This window comes from Phyllostomus hastatus, unplaced genomic scaffold, assembly GCF_019186645.2.
Source record: "Phyllostomus hastatus isolate PE091 unplaced genomic scaffold, TTU_PhHast_1.1 phas_contig_983, whole genome shotgun sequence".
NCBI lineage: Eukaryota > Metazoa > Chordata > Mammalia > Chiroptera > Phyllostomidae > Phyllostomus > Phyllostomus hastatus.
The window spans coordinates 1-21295 of record NW_025334001.1 but is presented as its reverse complement, the minus strand read 5'-3'; the positions used below and the strand labels follow the sequence as shown (position 1 = coordinate 21295).

General features: G+C 44.3%; 1 long non-coding RNA gene across 1 annotated transcript; it reads right to left on the bottom strand.

The window, feature by feature from the left end:
* Positions 1–16850: 16850 nt before the first annotated feature.
* On the bottom strand, positions 16851–21225 carry LOC123828649. Its single transcript, XR_006787492.1, has 3 exons — positions 21123–21225; positions 19793–19884; positions 16851–19239 (listed from the first exon to the last, which is right to left on the bottom strand). It is a non-coding gene; the product is annotated as an uncharacterized LOC123828649 (long non-coding RNA).
* Positions 21226–21295: the final 70 nt, after the last annotated feature.

The following is a 21295-nucleotide window of genomic DNA, read 5'->3' as shown; positions in this document are numbered from 1 at the left end:
GGACTTGGGTGGAGTCTGAGAAATCAGCTTGTCTCAACCTCAGCCAAATGCCTGATCCTCCCAATATTATACCCAGGCCCCCAGAGGTCGAGAGTCTCATCCAGGTGTGAATCTGAAAGTGATCACCTTACAGTTGATGTTTAAGTCAAGAAGGAGGTGACCCAGGGGTCATGGCAGTCAGAGCTGCTCCTGGTGACCTGGGGGGTCCTCCCTCCTGCTGAAACCACTCAAATTTCTGGAAGAAGATACTCTCAAATTTCCTTTAGACCACCAAGTGCTGGTAGGAGAGGTAGGAATTTAGATCCAAGTCCAGTGGAGGGTGGAACCCTGGGGGAAGCTGAGCATTAAAGCACTTTGCTCTGAGGGTTTGGAGGACATGAGATTCACAAGTGATGGACTTCTAGGCTCTGGGGCCCTGTGGGACAGTGACGATACACAGGTACCCTCAAGATGGGATTTGTGAAGGAAGACCTCACCCCTTTTGTCTGGGACCCCAATTGCTGGTCCTCAGCACAGCACCAAATTTGCCACCTTAATCCTCAGGAAGCTCAATCCTCAAAGACCCTCAAGACCTTGGTCCCTTCTCAAAGCCCCACAAGGGCTCCAGGGATGTGTAAAAATAACCTGCAAGCCCACTGCTCTTCTAGGAAAGAAAGAAACTTGATAAACACTTTCCCAAATATGACAATGATGTGAAGAGTTCTCACAGTCCAGTGACAAGTTTTGTGATGAAAAACAAGTTTTTTAAACTGTTACAGGAAGAAAAGAAGTGCCAATCAATGGTGCTGAGGGAAATACTGAATTTTCTTCCTATTCTCTGTGTAATATAAGTATAATATTATTTAATCATGAATAGTGATTACTAATATAATATTAATATTTATTACTATATGACAGAATTATTCTCTGTGAAGAAGCAATGAAGCAGTATCCGTCAAAAATGTGGGGGTCATGTGTCCTGCAGGTGGGCCACACAGGAACGCCACACTACTGATGGAAATATCTCTGATGTTTAGAATTGTCTTATGATATGGTTTTCAGCATTTCAGCTTTCTTTACTTGATGTGTAGTGTTTTCTCATATTAAGAAAATCCATGGGTGCCACATGTTGCTCTTTTTTAAGCAGTGACCTCAACATTACTATGAATATGAGGCTCCTCAGAACCTGGGCAGCTCCTGCCTCAGAGAACAGATGAACCAGAGGTAACCATCACCCACCTACCCTAGATGCCTCACATATTGCAAAGAACACTGACTCGTGCAAGCAAAGGACTAAAGGAGGTAGGATTTCCATGGTTGTTTTGCCCCACAATTGACAGCACTGAGCAGTCTAGAAAATCTCAAGAAATGAGTGTGGGCAAGAATGCACAGAAAGGGACCCCCTTACACTGTGACTGGGAATGTAACTTGGTGCAGCTGCTATAGGAATCACTATGTCAGTTCCCCAAAAATTAAACATAGAGCTGCCATAAGATCCAGTGTTTCCACATCTGGGTATTCATTTGGAGAAAATGAAAACAGGACATTGAAATAACCTATACAGCTCTGTGTTCCTTGCAGCATTATTTACAATAGCCAAGATGTTGGAGCAACCTGAGTGTCCATTGAGAAATGAAGGGATGAGGAAAATGTGCTATATACACAGTGGAAGGTGTTTGTGTCATACAACAGATGGAAATCCTGCCATTTGCAACATGGATGGACTGTGAGGGCTTTTTACCAACTGAAATAAATGAGACAGAGAAAGAAAAATACATATACTTTCTCCTAAATGAGAAAACGTTTTAAAAAGTCAAACTCACAAATGGAGAAGACAGATTGGTGGTGGCCAGAGGCAGAGGGTGGGGTGGGTCAAAAGGGTGAAGGTGGTCAAAGGTGCAAACTTTGAGTTATTTGATAATTAAATCATGAGGAGGCAATGTATAGCATGGTGACTATAGTTAATAGTAGGGGGTTTTAATACCATTAACTATAATATCATTAATAACACCATGTTGTATATTTAAGAATAGCTAAGAGAAAAAAATTGAAACTTCTCATCACAAGCACAAAGTGTGTAACTATGTGGTGATGGATATTTAACAAGACATATTGTGCTGAGCACATCACAGTAGATGCATCTATCAGATCATTAGGGCTTCAGACTGCAGTAATGCCATATGTCAATCATATCTCAATAACACACACATATATATATGCTAAATAACTGAGCCTGGGTACTTGGGTGTGATTAGAAGGTCCAAGTTTTCCAGACCGAGTTCCACTTCTGCTCCATGTGTGCTCCCACATTGGCATAACAGATTCCTCACGTTGAATTCCTGCTGCTGAAATCCATAGTGAGGCTTATGTGTTCCTGTTCTGCCCTTGACTGATTAACTCTCAAGAGATAAAACAATGAGCAATGGTTGGTTTCAAATGCCTTCATGGTAAAACTCATGGACAACTGGGAATAAAGATGAATTTCCCTAATGAGATAAGGGATGTCTTCAGTAAACATCACAGCTAAGCCAGTAGCATCAGGTCCTGGTCTAGAAAGGCTGTAACAATAAGTAGAAGCCCACCCTGTACCTGCACTCATTTCCGTATGTGATGAATGCTAGTGCTGTCCAATATAATAAGCTCAGTTCTGTGAAGATCTGTTGAAGTATCTTTGTGAAATAATGATCACTTCAGGAATAAGTTTGATTGCTAAAGAGGTATTAAAATCACTGTTCCATGTGCAAGTCAGTCAAAGGATTCATACGACTCAGGCAGTTTTGAAGCAAATTAAGCCTCTGCCCCACAGTTTATGTAATGCATTCTCCCAAGCAGAACAGTGTGCCCCACCTAGGACATGCATGTACATCTACAACATGACTGGGACCGTACATGTTCATGAATATCAATGTGAGTATGAAGATAACAATCCACTTGTCCTCCCAGTGCATTTCACTCTGATAAAACTGTAGTGAAATGTTTGAACACCACAAAACCACTTGGGGATAAGAATACTTAGAACCCAGCAGGTTTTAGTGCAAACACATTTGCAGCGTTTATACACCATGTACATGCACTCATTTCTGTATGTCATGTATGGCAGTGGTATCTGAGATGATAAGTCCTCTTCTGTAAAGATCTGTTGATGTATCTTTGTAAAACATGAGCACTTCAGTGGTAACACTGATTGCTAAAGCGATATTAAAATCACTGTTCCAGAAGCAAAACAATAAAAAAACAATAGTTGTAAGCTATGAAAAGTGAAAACAAAGCTGCCTTTTTCATGAATGACTGCATATATAGAAAAATCTACAAGTATATATAGATATTTTGGGGGCATAATAAGAAAGTTAGCAAGCTTTAAAGAAATAAAGCTTGTAAATAAACATGAAAATATGCATGTTGCTGGACATGAAAACCATATTGCATAAAAGCCTACTCTACCCTAATTAATCTGAGGACTTAAAGCAATATGTCACTCAACCTCCCAGTTAACTTTGGTGGAACTTGGTACCTCTATCAGATAATTTATATTGACGTAAATGTTTCCAAACCCAGCCAAGCCAATCCTGAAGAAGAACAATGTATGAAGACTGGCTCTGGAAGATGCCAAGACATGTCGAAATGTTATAGAAAATGAGACACAGTTGCACTGACACAGGATGGGACCGCTAGACCACTAGAATAGAGTAGGGCATGTACAATACCATAGACCAGAACCACAGGAAACATCATGCATGAGAGAGGAGGTGATGCAGAGAGTGACAAAAGATAAACTTTTCAATAATATATGTGAGCAACTAGAAATGTACATGCACTCAAATAAGATTGCAACCCGAGCTCCAACGATGCACTAAAATCAAGTGTAGATGGATTGAAAATCTATTTTTTACAAGAAACAAGACAATAGAGCCATTAAGTGACAATATAGCAGCAAGCCTCCATAAACAGAAGGTAGGAAAGTTTTCCTGAACAAGACATTAGTAGCAGTATTTATAAAGAGAAATATTGAAAATTTGGACTATGTTAAAATCAAGAACTTTTTTATAAGACACCATAGGTAGTGCTAATATCAGCCATCAAGGGAGAGACGAACTTTACAACACATGTAAAATTCAAAGTATCAGTCTCAAGAATAAGAAAGTATTTCTAAAAATATATTTTAAAAAAAGAAACTACAGAACAATGGGCTCACTTCAGGTGCACCCCATAAAATAGAGCAAACAACCAACCAGTACACAAATGAAAAGCAGCCTCACAACAAGAGCAAGGGGGAAAGTGCACATTCAAACCACACTGTTCCACCAGCTACAAGCAGAGAAGCATTGAAGAGTGTGAAAACTACCACATTCGTGGCAGTCGGGGGCAACAGCTGCTGACACGTAAACTGGTACCAGTACTGCAGAGAACACGAGCTTCGTCCACTGAACTGAGGATGGCTTGACCACCCCAGCAATCCCATCCTCCACATCCACCCCAGAGCAGTGCTGACCCACAGGGCAGCCTGTGGCCACCGTGTCAGGTGACCACGTGAAGGGTGGCTGTAAGGGTGTGAGCTGTAAGGGGCTAGATGATGAGTTATAAAAGTAAAACACATACTGGATTCGGAAGACTTACTACAAGACAATGAATGTAAACTATTCTGGTATTCAGAGACAATTCCACTGGGGTGGGGGTGGGGTGAGGAGTTTCTCCCACATCACAAATAGGCAATTCACCTCAATTCTGACGCTACCTACCTGGAGACAGCATCAGATTGCACAGGTTAAGGGCTCAGTTCTTAATCAGCCAACCCAACCCCACATCGGATGCCAGTCTCAAGTCCAGGTTGTCACTTGTGCTTCTGACCAACCAGCTATAATTCAGAAGTTCTCGAGACCTCCTCCCTTTGGATTTATTAACTGACAGAGAGGCTCACAGAACTCAGAGCACATATTACTCACTAGGTCACAGGTTTATTATAAACAAATATGACCCAGAAACAGTGAGACAGAAAAGATGCAGAGGGCTGGGTGTGCAGTAAGAGGCATTTCCATGGCCTCTCTGAGGTGCCATCTCTCCAAGAACCTACAGGTGTTCACCAGCCTAAAGCCTCCCAAACCACTTCCTTTTCAGTTTTTATAGAGGCTTCATTACACAGTCATCATTATAAATCACAGAACATTGGTGATTGACACCACCAAGCCCCTGCGATGCCCTGGTTCTCTCTGGCCTTCACACCACCCACACAGGAGGCCCCTCTCACACTGGGGATGGCAGATATTGCCCCAACACAGCCTCACCTCCCAGGCCCATCCTCTGTCCTATGGGTCAGTTGTGAGGGACAAATGGGATGGAAGAGGAGAGGAAGTTGTGACCACAGCCACAGGGATGAACCAAAGGGCAGAAGAGGACACTTCCCCATAACCTGCACCAGGCAAGGTGGGCCTCAGGGCAGAAAGGAGGCCAGACTGACCCAACTCAGCATGAGGAACAACCCATAGCAGTGAACTGGAGGAAAGGAGCCAGCACCAACTCATTCAACAAGGGCCATGGAATTTTCTAGAGATGGAAGTGTGTGTGTGTGTGATTGTGTGTGTGTGTGTGAATTCTTTGTAATAGAAACTAATGACAAAAATTATCTGTACATCAATCAACTGCCTTCCACACATGCCCTTACCAAGGATCAAACCCACAACCTTTCGGTTATGGGATGATGCTCCAACCACCTGAGCCACACCAGCCACAGCCAGAATCACATATTTTAAGAAAGTAATTTCCCTTTATATTTTCAGTACCCACCTCCCACTATACATAGTTATTATGTTATTATTGTCTACATTCCCTATGCAGCACCTTGCATTCCAGTGGCTATCCCATAGAGTGTCTCTTTAGTTCAACTTCTCAGCAAGGGTCTGCCTCATTCAAGTCTGGGATGGAAAATCAAGGCCAAGACCACCCTCCGCAGGACACAGTGCAATCAGCATTTTTATCTTCTGGAATAATCTCACAGGAGACCTTCTCCATGGGAGACAAGTACTTCCTGGTTCCTGGTTCCCTCCTCTTGACATTGGTGAAGTACTACATCTTCAGGGAGTCAGCATGGACTCAGTGGTCCTTCAGGAGCTAAAATTGACCTGTGTTTGGTTTAGTATATTTTGGATATAGAGTCTGGGAGACCCGCTAGAGAAGAGGAACAGATTCATTGCCAACATTCATTACAGGCTTGCCCCAGAGCCCTGAGCTTAACCACAGTCATTCTCAGAATCCCTCCATTGGGCTGAAGAAATGCACACAGGTACCAAATAGTAAAGTCCATTTTTATGTTGTACCTAACCATTTTTATTTATAATTAAACAGAAATTGTTGCAAGGCCAGTGTCAATGAATTGAAAGGAAGACCTGTGCTCCTGACTACCACACACGGACGTCTACTTGGACAGGGCCGTTTGGAACACAATAAACCCAGGTGTTAACCAGGTAACTTCTGGGAAATACGAGGGTAAAGCCTCAAGTTCATCCCTTTGCTGGGCCTGGAGATGGAGACAGAGGAGGAAGGGTGGGGAGACAGAGAGGACTCATCAAACGGGAGAGACACAGGCAGCAACAAGGGTGGACAATGAGTATGTACCACTTACTTATTTTCTGCATCTTAAAGATTTTGCTAACAAAGGGGAGTAGCCCCACCCAGGACTGGACAATTCTCAGAGACAAGAAAGGACTCTACCAGGAACAGCCTTTTAGAGGTAAACCACCCAATCCAGGCCCATATTCCCAATCACCTCAATCTGCCCTCAATCATCCAGGCCCTGGGAGCAGAGAAATACAGACCAACCCCCAGGAACAAACCCCCTTGACTTACTCATACTAGCTGATCCGAAATTACTCACCATGCCCTGCCTTGCATTTCCCATGGAATCCCCAATAATGGCTCTAGTAGTCTGCCCCCCACTTCTGTCTTCTGCTGAGGGAACCTGGTGCTTCCCCCCAGGACCCTGCCTGGCCAGATGCATCAGGCCTCCTCTCAGTAAATTAAAGGAATAAAAATCTTTCACTGAAATTGACCCTTCTTGTCACTCAGTCACTTACACAAATTAAAACCCCAAGGGTACAAGTGAGACAGGTGAGTCAGGAGTTCCTAGGGGGAGGTGACACTGATGTCCCACAACTGCCCCTCTGCACTCCTTGTCACACCTCAGCGCCATCTTCACAAGAAGGGAGGGTCAGTCTGGTGTTGGGCCCCACTTGGAACTCAGACCCAATCACTGAGTCCCTGAGGAGTCACAAAGCTGCTCACCTGGTGAAATAGAGCCAGGTGAGGCCATAGGTGAGGAGAAAGCCAGCCCCCATGAGGGCCCCTCTGATCAGAGTTAGGACCAGGGGCCAAGAGCCCTGCTGCTCCTTAACCACACACCTGCAGGAAGGGGAACTTCCTGGGAAAAAGGCAAGGGGGTAAAATTGTAACCCCAGGTCTCAGTCCTGTCCATAGCCCCAACACCTGACCTAACTGCACACCCAAGCACCTGTCTTGCAACTCACTTGGCACAGAGAGGCTGAAGGAAACATGCTGAAAACCAAGCAGGTGCTCAGCCAAGTAGAATCCCTGCCATTTTAATCCCTACATGGGGAAGCTCCAGGACCCCAGATGCTGAGGGCTGGGAGGGACTCAGGGTCTGACCCCTCCAAGCCCAGCTCAGCACTGCAGGGGGTTTTCTGTCAGCTATACCAAGCAGCCACAGAGCCTTGCCCTCCTGGATCCAAAGGGATGAGGTGTGTTGAAGAGCATTGAGGGGTTTGGGAACAGAAGTGGAGAGAGGAAGAAAGACAGAGAGAGACAGAAGAGAAAGAACAAAACAGAGAGAATGAACAACAGAGATAGGCACCCACAACACTAGAGATGAGGGAGGGAGGGTGATGATTATCATCCTTGCCCCTCCCATATCTGATCCCACTCACACTCTGTTTCCCCCTAAGCTTCATGGTGGCCTCAGGGGCAGGTCCCAGCCCCAGAGAGGGAGGTTCTTTCCTACCTATGACATTTCTGTAGGGCGTGGCTATGGTGAGATTCATTGGGGAATCTTCGACAGAAAGATATGTTCCCGCTTTAGAGGGGAGGAGTAAATGGGAGCCACCCCAACCCAAGGAGGGGCAATGGGAACCAGAATGGTGGCATAGCTGTGTTCTGGCCCAGTCCCCTTCTACACTCAGATGTGCAAATAAGTTTTCTCCTTTTAGTCAGCCTACTGTACACACACTCACACACACAAAATATACAGAAAGACACAAACAATCAGGTTCACCAGTCCCTCTGCCCCCAGGACAACAGCTATCCCTCCAACACTCACAGGACACATTGAGTCAAATGGTTTCCTGTGTGGTCACCCTAGGTCCTGCAAGTGTCACCAAACAGATGACTATGGTGCCATGGTCCGTGGGCTTCGGAGTGAAGATGAGCACTGAGGAGTGAAGGATCTTGGGATTCAGAGAGTCAAGAACATCCCCCACCCATGAGAAAATGGGAGGACTTCCCCCTTTGCAGGACCCTGGAAGGCTGCAGCTCAGCTGTGTGGGGTGGCCAGACTCCAGAGGCCCCCAAATGTGGATGTCAGGTTTCTGTGTCAGGTCTGAGGAAGAGAGAGGGAGGTACCTTGGACCTGGGGCTGCAATGAGGAGGCAGAATGTGACCCTTCCTGGGACCCATGCTACAGGGCCTGAGGTCACCCCAGGTCCTGTGTCTCTTCTAACACCCTAGGCCCAAGGCCGGGATCAAGTAGTGTCCCAGGGTCCTGTTGCTCTTCTGAGATGGGTCCCATGTCTCAGAATCCTCTCGTGGGCCCCTGCCACATGTGCCACCTGCAAAGTCAGCTTCTTTTCTTGGTAAGTATATCTCACAGGATATTCTCTCTCCACTTGCAAAATGTAGGTTCCTTTGTCACTCTTCCTGGCATCTCTGATGCTCTGGGAACAGTTGTTGGCACTGGGATCCATGAGGAAGAATCTGCTCTTAGTTTCTCTGTTCACTTGTTTATTTGGGTCATCTGTGGCCACAAGTTCAAGGTTATATGGGTGGTAGTGACTCTGATACCAGTGGATGTAGATTTTAGTAAAGGGATAGGATGATATTCAAGTGGAGGGGAAAGAGCAGGGCTGTTGGTGGATCCACCCTCCTGCACGCTCACAGATTCCTGCAGTTTGATACCATAGCCTGGTTGCTGCTGCTGCTGCTGCTGCTGCTGCTGCTGCTGCTGCTGCTGCTGCTGCTGCTGCTGGCACTCTGGGGGGACACAGACGCTCAGCATTGGCCCCAACCTCTCCCCAGATGCCCACCCCCTTCACAGGCCTTCTCACCTCCCCACAGCAGGGGCAGCAGCAGTAGGAGCAGCATGTTTGCTTCTCACAGGGCAGAGAATGTACAGGTCCCTGTGTCAGGGAGAAAAATGCCCAGCTGTGAGGTGAGGCCAATGACACCCCAACCGGAAACCATGGGTGACAGAGCTGTGGCCAGTCCTGGAGCGGAAGTTGTGCTCCATAGGCTGTGGGGGGTGTGATGAGGGCTGAGAAAATATCCTGTCTCACCTCCCCCAACCTGACCCTGAAGATGGATCTACCATGGTCTCCAGATGTCGATAGGCTCCTCCAGATATGAATCGGAATGTGATCACCTTGCAGTTGATGTTGAAGTCGAGAGAGAGGTCACCCAGGGGTCCATTCCAGTGAGAGCTGCTCCTGGTGGCTCAGGAGATACACCTTCCAGCTGAAACCAACTGAATGTTCTGGGATGATTTTAAATTTGCTTTAGACCCCAAGTGCTGGTAAAAGTAGAAGGAATTTAGACCCAAACTGCTGTGGAGGGTGGAACCCAGGGGAAAGTTGAGCATTAGAGCCCTTTGCTGTGAGAAACTTTGGGAACATGAGATGCACAAGTGATGGTCTTCCATGGTCAAAGGGCGTGTAGAACAGTAAAAGCACACAGGTGCCCTCAAAGTGGGATGTGGGCAGGGAGATTTCACCCCATTCAAGGGGACCTCAGACTCTGGGCCTCAGCACAGCAGCAAAGTTTCAGCCTTGAAGTTCAGGGAGCTCCATCCCCAGTGCTCCTCAGCAGCTTGGTCCATATTCAAAGCCCCACCAAGGGCTCCAGGGATGTGTGAAAATAACCTGCAATCCTACTGCTCTTTATGAAAGATAGAAACTTGATAAACACTTTCTCAAACATGACAATGATATAAAACAGGTCAGATATTCCCTGTAACAACCTGGGTCATTGAAAGTGTCTTAAACTACCATATTTTGCTAGGTATAAGGAACATTGTTTTGCCCAAATTTTTGACAGGAAAATAAGGATGTGCATTATATACAGATGGTATTAATTCAGTTCCTATATAACTGTTTTTAATTCTTTTATTTATGCTTTTGCATTAAGAGTGTAACTCTTGAAAGCGACAATAATATCCATATGCAGAATAATACCCTGGAATATGATCATTGGTTTAGTTTCTGTATATAAATAAATAAATAAATAATTGGACTTGGCTGGTGTGGTTCAGTGGATTGAGTGCTCTCTTTTGAACTGAGGGGTCACAAGTGTGAATCCATATCAGGGCACACACCTGAACTGTGGGCTAGTTTCCTGGTTGGGTGTGTGTGAGAAGCAACCACACATCAATGTTTCTTTCCCTCTCTCTCTTTCTTTAATGTTTAAGAGTTAAAAGTGTAACTCTAGAAAGCAATAATGATATCCATATGCAAAATAATACCCTGGATACAATAATTGGTTTTGTTTCTAAATATAGAGAAATAAAAAATTGGCCTTGGTTGGGATGACTCAGTTCATTCAGCATTTGCCTGTGAACTGAAGGGTCACAGGTTTGATTCCCAGTAGGAGCAGATCCCTGGCTTGGAAGGCATTCCCTGGTGGTGGTGTGCAAGAGGCAACCAACTGATGTTTTTCCTAAGCACTGATATTCCTCCCCCTCTTTCTCTCTTTCCCTCTCCCTGAAACTAAAAAAAATAAAATCTTTTGAAAAATTGATTTAAAAATTAAAGCAAAAGATTTTTTTTCTGAAACTATGGACCAAAAATGTGGGTACACATTATACACAGGTGCACTTTATACATAGCAAAAGACGATTCACAGGAAAATGAAATGTCAATCTCCAGTGCCAGCAGAAATGTTAATTCTCTTTCTATTGGCAATATTATATAAATATTATATTATTGTAATAATTAATAGTGATTACCAATATAATATTAATATTTATTGCTACAAAACTGAATTATTCTCCTGTGAAGAAGCAATCAAAAAGTGTCACTCAAAAAGCTGTTGGGGGCCTGTGTCCTGCAGATGTGCCAGACAGGAATGCCACACTACTAATGAAAATAGTCTGTAATTGTCTGAATTGTCTTATATTTTGGTTTTCAGCATTTTGGCTCTTCCTACTTGATGTGATATGCTTTCTCATTTCAGAAAAATTCATGGGTGCCACATATTGCTTTTCATTGAAGCAGTGATCTCAATATTAGCATGAATAGCAGGATCCACAAAACGTGGGTCTGCCTCTCTCATGGAGAACATGTGACCAGAGGCAACCAGTTTGACCTCCCCCACCCCTGACTCTTCACATGTTGCCAGGAAGATTGTCTTGTGCAAGCAAAGCACTAAGGATTAGAATTTTCATGATGGTGCCCCTACAATACACATCACTGACAGGTCTAGAAAATGTCAACCTGGATTACAACAATGACAAGAAATAAGAAGTCTTGGCAAAGTGCTGGAACAACCCAAGTGCCCATCAGTATATGAATGGATCAAAAAACTGTGGTACATCTACACAAAGGAATTCTATGCAGCAGAAAGAAAGAAGGAGCTCCTATCTTTTGCAATAACATGGATGGAACTGGAGAGCATTATGCTAAGTGATATAAGCCAGTCAGTGAAAGACAAATACCATATCATCTCACCTTTAACAGGAACCTAATTGACAAAATGGACAAGCAAGCAAAGTATATCCAAAGACATTGAAATTGAGAACAGGCTGACAGTGACGAGAAGGGAGAGAGGAGGGGATAAAGGGGTAAAAGAATGAAGGGTTTACAGGAACAATTATAAAGGACATATGGACAACAACAAGGGGGGTGGAAATGGGGGTGGGTGGTGGGGGGGCCTGGGTTGGTGGGAAGGGGTGGGAGAAAAAACAGAAAACTGTACTTGAAAAACAATAAAAAAATGTAATAATAAAAAGGGAAAAAAAACAAATTCATTTATCAAATAAAAAAAGGAAGTCTTCGCAATAATGTTCAAAAAGGGGAACCCTCTTTCACTGCTTGTGGGAATGTAAGTTAAAGGAGCTGCTATGTAAATCAGTAAGGCAGTTCCTCAAAAAACTGAAAATAGAGATGCCCTAAGATCCAGCAATTGCACTTCTGGGTATTTATTTGGAGGAAATGAAAACACTAACTTAAAAAGCCCTGGCCACCCCTATGTTCACTGCAGAATCATTTACAATAACCAAGATGGGGAAGCAACATCAGTGTCTATTGATAAATGAAGGGATGAAGAAAATGTGGTGTATGTACAATGGAATATGATGTGCCATAATGCTAAGTGAATGAACATGACAGAGAAAAACAAATACTGTACAATCTCACTTGTATGTGGAAACTTAAAAAAAATCAAACTCATAGATAGAATAGGTAGGTGATTCCCAGAGAAGGAAAATGGGTGCAAAATAAAAGGACAATCCTCACAATGGGAGAACATATTTACCAATATACCTGATAAGAGGTTAATATCCAATATTTAAAAAGAAATTACAAACCTCAACACACACACACACACACACACACACACACACACATACACACAAAGAAAAATAGGCAAAGGACCTAAATAGACAATTCTCCAAAGAGGACATACTGATGGTCAGTACACAAATGACAAGATGCTCAACATCACTAAACATCAGAGAAATACAAATTAAAACCACAATGAGATATCATCTGACACATGCCACAATGGCTATCATCAATCAATCAACCAACAATGAGTGTTGCAAGAATGTAGAAAAGGGGAACACTTTTGCACTCTGGGTGGGAATGCAGATTGGTGCAGCCACTGTGGAAAGCAGTATGAAGATACCTTAAAAAATTAAAAATGGATCTACCATCTGACTCAGCCATCCGACTTCTGGGAATATACCTGAAGGGACCCAAAACACTAATTTGAAAGAACATAAGCACCCCTATGTTCATTGCAGCATTATTTACAATCACCAAGATATGGAAGCAGTCTGAGTGTCCATTTGTAGATGAATGGGTAAAACAATGATGGGGCATTTACACAATGGAATACTAAACAGTCACAAAAAGAAGAAAAATTTACCATTTGCAACAATATGGATAGCCCTTGAGAGCATTATACTTAGTGAAATATGTCAGTGACTGGAAAAAATACCATATTATTTCATTTATATGTGGAATCTAGTGAACAAACTGAACTACCAACCCAAACAGAGACAGACTCATGGATGGAGAACAAATGACAGCTGGTGTTGGGGGGAGGTACAGGATCGAGGGATTGAGCAAAAAGCAAAAAGGACTCATGGACAAGAGTGTGGTGATTGTGAAGGTAAGGGTGACTACAAGGGGACTAATTGATAATGAAAATACAATAAAACATATAAAATAAAAAATTAAACTCACAGATAGCAAGAACAGATGGGTGGTAGGCAGAAGTAAATGTGGGTAGGGAAAAATGCGTGAGGTGGTCAAAATACAAACTTTCAGTCCTAATACAACTAAGTCATGGGGACATCAGGAAGAGCATGGTGACTGTAGTTAATAAGAGTGGGTATTAGTACTATTAACTATAATGATGCAGTTAATAATTTGTATGATTGAAAATTGCTAAGAAAGAAAATTGTTAAAAGCTCTCTTTACAAGAGAAAAGGTGTGGAATTCTATGTGGTGATGGATGCTAACATGAGATATTGTGGTGAACACCTGGAGATACATACATATATTAAATCATTAAGTTTATGTCTGGGTCAAGTCCCTATGCCCTCCCTGCTCTGGGTCCCACACACCCCATCCCCCACATCCTCTTCCAAGCCCACCCCAGTGAGGACCTGTCACATCCCAGAGAGTTAGGATGTCCCTGTGTCCACATCTGGGCACCCCTCACACTTGGGAACAATTCATGGTCTTGGGGGCACAGAGGAGAGAGGGTGCCCTGGCCCTTTACTTACAGATTTGACTCTGTTCTGTGTAGTCACTGGAGCCACCAGGTGATGATGGCTCTTTCTCAGAAGCAGCAGCATAAACAAGAGCTGAGTTGACCTGGGGGTCCCAAGTAGAGATGGTGCAAGAATGCAGAAGCCCTTCTGCATCATGACATGTGTGTTGGTGGAGACTGATTGAGGGTAAATCTTACCAGTAAAAGGTGAATGTCATCTTCCCTCACCAGATCCCTGTGCCCAGATCCCAGGGTCCCCAGCATGTGGATACCAGGTATCTGAGTCAGCACTAGGGAGGAGACAGAGATACCACTCAAAAATGTATGACACCAGGAGGTCCTTCTCTTTAACTCTGCCCTCTGGCTGATGATTCTCTGACCCTACCTGTCCCATCCAAGGAGTACATTTTCCATTTTTGACAGGATGTCCTAAGCAGTGTTCTCCTCCTGAAGGAGCAATGTTCTGCTCTCCACACCCTGACATCTCTGTTTGTCAGAGAACAATCACAGGTGGAGGTCCCCAAGGAGGTGGAGTAGTCCCAAGGTTATTGATCATCTCCTTCAGGTACTGACCTGGTCTGTTTGGGCACAGGATGATCATGATACATTTGGTTTTTTCCTTCAACCAGGAGGTGTGCACTCAACAGTAAACACACTGATTACAGGATGAGAGAAGGTCCAAGCACAAGAATACACAGGCACTTTGTCCTCACTTTGTCCCCAATCCTCACACCTGCAGCTTCTGCCCTGATGCTTCTCTAAGTTGTTCCCCAATAAAGAGGAAGGACAGTGGCCCACAGCCCTCTTATCCCAACATGCACAGCAGAGGCAGCAGCACCAGCATGTCCATGGGCGGCCATGTACAGGACCCTTGAGGTCTCAGGGTTACTCCCTGTTCTCTGGGAAGCAGTAGATGTGTATCAACAGTGCTTTCTGGAGGGTTTTCTCCAAAACCTGCCCTCCCTCTGAAGATTTCCTTCTCGCCAGGGACAAATAGGAAGGGAAAGGTGGAGCTCTTCTCACTGTAGGTCTGGTGACACCCTGTCAGGAGGGCCCCTTTGCATCCCACTACCCACTCATGTCACCTGTACCAAGTGTTCATCACCATCCCCTTCAGAGAGACGATGGAGGGCCACCTCTTTCTGCTCTCTTGGAATTCTAAGAACAGCTCTGGGAGCAGTAAGATCTGGGAACCGGGACCTACCAGAATCCAAATCTTCTTTTTCTCTGTCTCTGTCCTGGTCCTAAGACCAGGTCTGGTCACACAAGAAGCCTCAAGAAGGCATGACGGAACTCATACTCATGATGAGGGGCCCCTCAACGCTCAGAAGCTCAAAGTGAAAATGGTGGCCCTGACTCCAGCCCCACAGATGAGGGTTCCTCTGGTGGGTCTCTGCTGTCAGCTTGAAGTTGGAAAGTCACTGGACTCATGTGTGGCTGGGAGCTCATTCACAGGGTTCCCAGGACCCTGTACTCTCACCCTCTAACTTCTCTACAGTTCCTCCAGACAGAAAAGGCCTCCCATCTTTGTGGAAATATTGCATCTCCCTCTTCTTTCCCCACCTCCACTTCCTCTGACCTTGCCTGGCTTGCTCTGCCCTCCATGATAACATTCTCCCTGCTGTGGTCCACTGATGTCACAGAATTCTTTCCCCAATCTGAATGTTTACTCTTCATGTAGAATGAACTGAAACTTAGAATTTATTTGAGTCACCTGTCAGCTCCAGAAAGAACATATCTACCAGACTTCTAATTCTTCAATTATTCATTTGAGCTGAATTGGGACTGGGCATACTGCCAGGCCCAGAAAAGACTCACAGATCCTATTTTCTGTTGTGCAGAGCTCTGTGTAAGTACAATGAAGGGATTAAAAGCTACAGAAAATACCAACCACTCTTGTGAGGAAAAGAAGGAAGGAATGGGAAGAGTCTGACCCAGACGGTTTTCTGGATGAGGTGACAGTAGATTCAGCCCTGACAGGCAAAGAACCCAGTGTCCTCTGAGAAATGCAGTGTCTCTGAAATTAAGGCTCCTGTACCCAAGGATGAGGACGTGTCCAAGGGGAGACTGAGGAGGGTTTGGGTGCACCTCTGTTCTGTAGGATAGAAGGCCAACGGCCCTCATTCTCCAGCCTTACCCCACATGAGGCAGGTCAAGGCTCTGCCTCCAGGGGTCGCACCATCCTCCATGCTAGACCTGAGGGCTCCTCCAGGAAAAGTTGGCATTGTCCGTGGTTCTGGAGCACAGCTGGGATAGCTCTGCCAAGGAATTCAGCCCACAGGCACAAGGGCCTGAGCTTTAGGTAAGCAGGGCACCTAGGATACAGGGGCTTCAGCAAGGCAGGGTTCTTCTTGGGAAGGAGGGGTCAGGAGAAGGCGTGACAGTGGGCTGGGTTCATGTCTGTGCTTTTCCTCTCATCCCTCTGATTTGTCATCATGCTGTTTAATGTTATTCTTCCTTGAAATTTTTCCACAAAAGGCAACCATGGGAACAAAAATATTTCAGGTTTCAAATAGTTTTCTATGTATTGGTTGTGAAAAAAATATATATAGTTCATGTTGTATAAACCTTACATATTTATTATAGCTTATATTATATAAATGTCTTATAAATATTATAATGAACATATAACTAATTATTACAATGAGTAATATACTGTACTTTTTCATATTGTATTTTATATATTATAGTACAATATTATACATTTATAAATATGAGAAATACATAATATGGTACCTTATTAAAATAGTTTACATTACACAAGCATATAAGTTACACTATGGGATCATATCTCAAGTCAAGAATTAAACAGGAAGGTTCCCCAGGAGCCTCAGAATTTCTCTTCATTCCCCTTTCTCTCCAAGCCCCTTTCATTTCCAGGTCATGAAGGCCACTGAACCAAAGCTACATCATCAGTGTGGGTAAATGCCATTGGAAACCTTGGTATCTTGGCTTAAATATTCTGTCTCATTTTCTGGACTCAAGTATTCCCCCAAATGCTAGTCTAACAAGTGCACATTTTCATTTATTTTCAATTATTCTACATTTTTAAAATGAAGGGTTTTATTTGTTCTATTACTTTTTCCCCAAAGAATTTTGTTATTTTCAGCACAAGTCCTGAGCAGAATGATTTAACCAGTTATTACCAAAACAAGAGTCACAATTTAACTTCTTGCCATACTGAAATTGGAGTTCATGTAGTGGATGTGGGACCCAAAGCCCTCCTAGTTCCACACTGTAACTGTGCCCTTCTTTCCTCAGCACCACTTTCTAAAATTGAGGAAAGAAATCACCTATATGCAGGTGCTTGTCTTGTGTCACTGGGGCAATCACCTGGGCCCATTCTACCTGTGGACACCCCACAGACATTTCCCCTTTACAGCCAATGTTGTGGCCAGGGCCAGCCCTAGTGGTTCTTGTTATGATTATAAGACACACTTCAGCAACAACCATTAGGGAACTTTGGGAAAAATAAACAGCTTTATTGCAGTCATCTCCTATTATCCACAGTTGTGCTTTACATGGTTTCTGTTATCCCTGTTCAAACACAGTCCAAAAATACTAAATGGAATATTCCAGAAGTAAACCATTCATGTTTTAAATTTTGCAATTTTCTAAGTAGTATGATGAATCTTGTACTCCCTCTGTATGCCCTGCCTGGGTGTGAACAATCTCTTTGTCCTGCATCTCCACACTGTATATACTGCCCCACTTGTGAGTCACTTAGTAGCCAACTAGGTTGTCAGATCTACTGTCCTAGTATCTGGGTGCTTGTGTTCCAGTCACCCTTGTAGTAGCCTCATGCTGTGTCACAATGTCTGTGGCATTCACCTCCCTACACCTCATCACATAGGCATTGTGACACCTTACAACAGCGCAGGAATTGATGCAGACCCTGGCCGGCAGGGCCCATGTGTTGTGGCTGTGATAAACAAATTCACACAGACTAAAGAAGTCCTGTAAAGAAAAGGGGACGGGATGATCACTCTCTCAGTGAGACATGACCTCAACCCCTGCCTGGACAAGCTTTTATTGCATTTCTGGGCACATTACATTGAGGGTGGTCTTCATTTACTATGCACAGGTTGGCTTTAGGTGGTTACCTTTTACAGAAAGCACATGGCTCACTGTGGCTGCACTGGCTGCATCTCAATCCTTTGTCTCTGAAAAAATTTCTTTCTGGTGATGGAATGCCTAGTCAGCTCATGCTTACAGCCAACAGGTGGTTGGAAAGATCCCTGTGGGGCTGCACATGGGACAGGGAAGGGAGTGGCAGTCAGGAGGTGCTGGAGAATGGACAGGTACAAGTGAGGTGAAATGAACCCAGAGAACCTATGATACCTCATCATGAATAAAACAAAAGGTAGACAGGGATGTCTTTGCTTGTATAGGCTTCGAGGAGTTCTGGGATGGAAAATGAGAACAAAAAGTTGTCACCCTGTCTTTTATGGCTGGTCACCCCTGGCTTCAGGAGAACTTGCCACCAGGACCTTTCTGTTCAAAAAAGAGAGACAGGCAAGCCTTGGACCTCTGTTGCTTATGATTTCTTTAATGCTCACAGCTGCCTTTGAGTAGCATGTATGATCTCTACTGTACAGAATGAGAAACTGAGGACCGAGGAATGAAGTAAATCAATTAAAGACAATGTCGTAGGAAGTGCTGAAGTCTGCACTTGAGCCCAAGTCTCTCCAATCCCATCACCTTCTTTCTGCTCTGCCTGCAGATGCTCTTACCACTGTCAGAGCATTCATGCTAATGTTGCACGAGGTTGCCTTATGCTTCACCAACTAGTCCCCAACTTCTTTCCCTCAGAGAGGCTGTAATGTTTCTGGTCAGGCCTAATCTGTGAGAGAGTTCTCATTTTCTGGTCTTCTTGATCTCTGAGTACACGCAGGTGCTGGTGGCCTCCTTGTCCTGACCCTCACACAGGTTCCCCCTCTGAAAACTGAGGTTGGCGTACTGGCTATCCTGCTCCTCTCCCAATGGAGAAGAATCCTCCATGGGTGATGCTTGGCCTGGGGGCCTGTCTGGCTGTGGATTTTGCTGGGAACCCTGAGTGAAGGGGAGAGAAGAGAGTCAGAGAAGAAGAAAATCAGACATGGTCTTGAGGGGAAAGTTCAGCTGATAGAACAGTTTTTATTCATCCTCTTATTCCACACACTCCACAGGAACTCAACTATTTGCTCATTCCTTTAAAATTTTGTAATGCTACAGTTGATTACACCACATCAAGGGCTTACTAATAACATTTTATCCTCACTGAAACCAAGTCTAAATGATACTCTTACTATTTCCATTTACAGATAGGAAAACTGAGATGAGGAGAGTTGAAGAAACATGCCCAGAATGGGTAGAAAGTAATAGTTCCGGAGAGACAGTTCTGGCAGGCTATACTGGGAAAGAGGTGAGGTGGGCTCAGTGGTCAGTAGTGCTGGGGCAGGAGGCTGACCCTGGGCTCTAGTTTAGGAAGGGGAAGTCAACTCCCAGCTGTCTGTCTAGCTGACCACAGAGGAGCGGGTTTGGGGAAATTCTGAGCAGCTCAGTCCATACTCATTGAAGGGACATGCCCAGCCCCTCCTCCTACACTGCATGAGAAGATACTCACATCACGCACCCAAGTGACTGTACCCATGACAGGGTCTTCATCATTCATGACCTTTTGTCTCCCACCTGTTTTTCTTCTTGTGGAATTTCACTCTAAGGGAAGATGTCAGGAGACACAATGGCTCAGGCACAGGTGCGCAGGCTGCTTCCACTTCCTGAGAAGATCACTGAGGCATCCAGATCCCAGAAACTAACTCAGAGACCTTCTGCGATGCAAGTGCTCTATCCTCTGGATGACCAGGTGTTTAGCCGAGACTAAACTTACATCACAATAGGTCCCTATACAAGGAGAAACTTCTACATAAGCAATCATACCAGTGTTATTCTAGAGAGCCCCAAAGTAGAAACAACTCAACTGTCCATCAATGAATGGGGAGACCAATAAAAAGTGCAGCATCCATGCCATGAAATATTATTTGAAATAAAAAGGAATAAAAAATGACACATGAACCTTGAAAATATCATTATGTGAAAAAAGAGTAAAAAAGGATCATTGTTGTAGGATCCTATTTATTTGAAACCTTCAGAATGGGCAAATCTAGAGACACAGGAAATAGATTAGTGTCTATCTGGGGCTGAGGCGAAGATGGTGGCAAAAATCACAAGTAAGGGATTTTTTAGTTCATTTTGTGCTAATGAAAATGATTTAAAATTAATTATGGTGATAAGTGCACAATTCTGTGACTGAACAAAAAGCCATTGAATTGTACATTTTAAATATATAAGAATTTACCCTGGCTGGTGTGGCTCAGTGAATTTAGCACCAGCCTATCAACTAAAGGAATGCCGGTTTGATTCCCAGCCAGGGAAAATACCTGGGGTGCAGGCCAGGTCCCCAGTAGTGGGTGCACGAGAGGCAACTACACATTGATGTTTCTCTGTCTGTCTCCCTACCTTCCCTTCTGTCTAAAAATAAATAAATAATATATTTTAAAAAATAAAATAAATACAAGAATTTTATCTCAATAAAGGTGCTACCCAATCTCTCTCAAAAAAGACCCCTCTTCCCCTGGCTGGTGTAGCTCAGCAGACTGAGCATGGGCTGCAAACCAAAGCGTAGCCAGTTTCATTCCCAGTCACGGCACATGTCAAGGTTGTGGGCCAGGTCCCCCCAGTGGGGGACACGTGAAGGACAATCACACATTGATATTTCTCGCCCTCTATTTCTACTTCCCTTCCCCTCTCTAAAAATAAATGAATAAAATCTTTAAAAATATGAAATATCAAAATAGGCCTGTCCATATGGACTTAGCTCCACCTTTGGATTTAGGGGCCTCTCTCTGTACCCTCTATGACACAGCTCTCTGTACCTCCCCAGGACACAGGCTTACATGCAAAAGGATATGAGACAGAAGCATAAGGACAGGAGCACCATGGCACCAGCACCTCCAAGAGCAGCGGGAACCACTCTGCACACATATACTGACTGTCCTGCAGAGAAGAGCCACGTGAGCCCATCCTCTCTCAGGACTCTGTCTTGTCTTCCCACATCTTTGCAGAACCC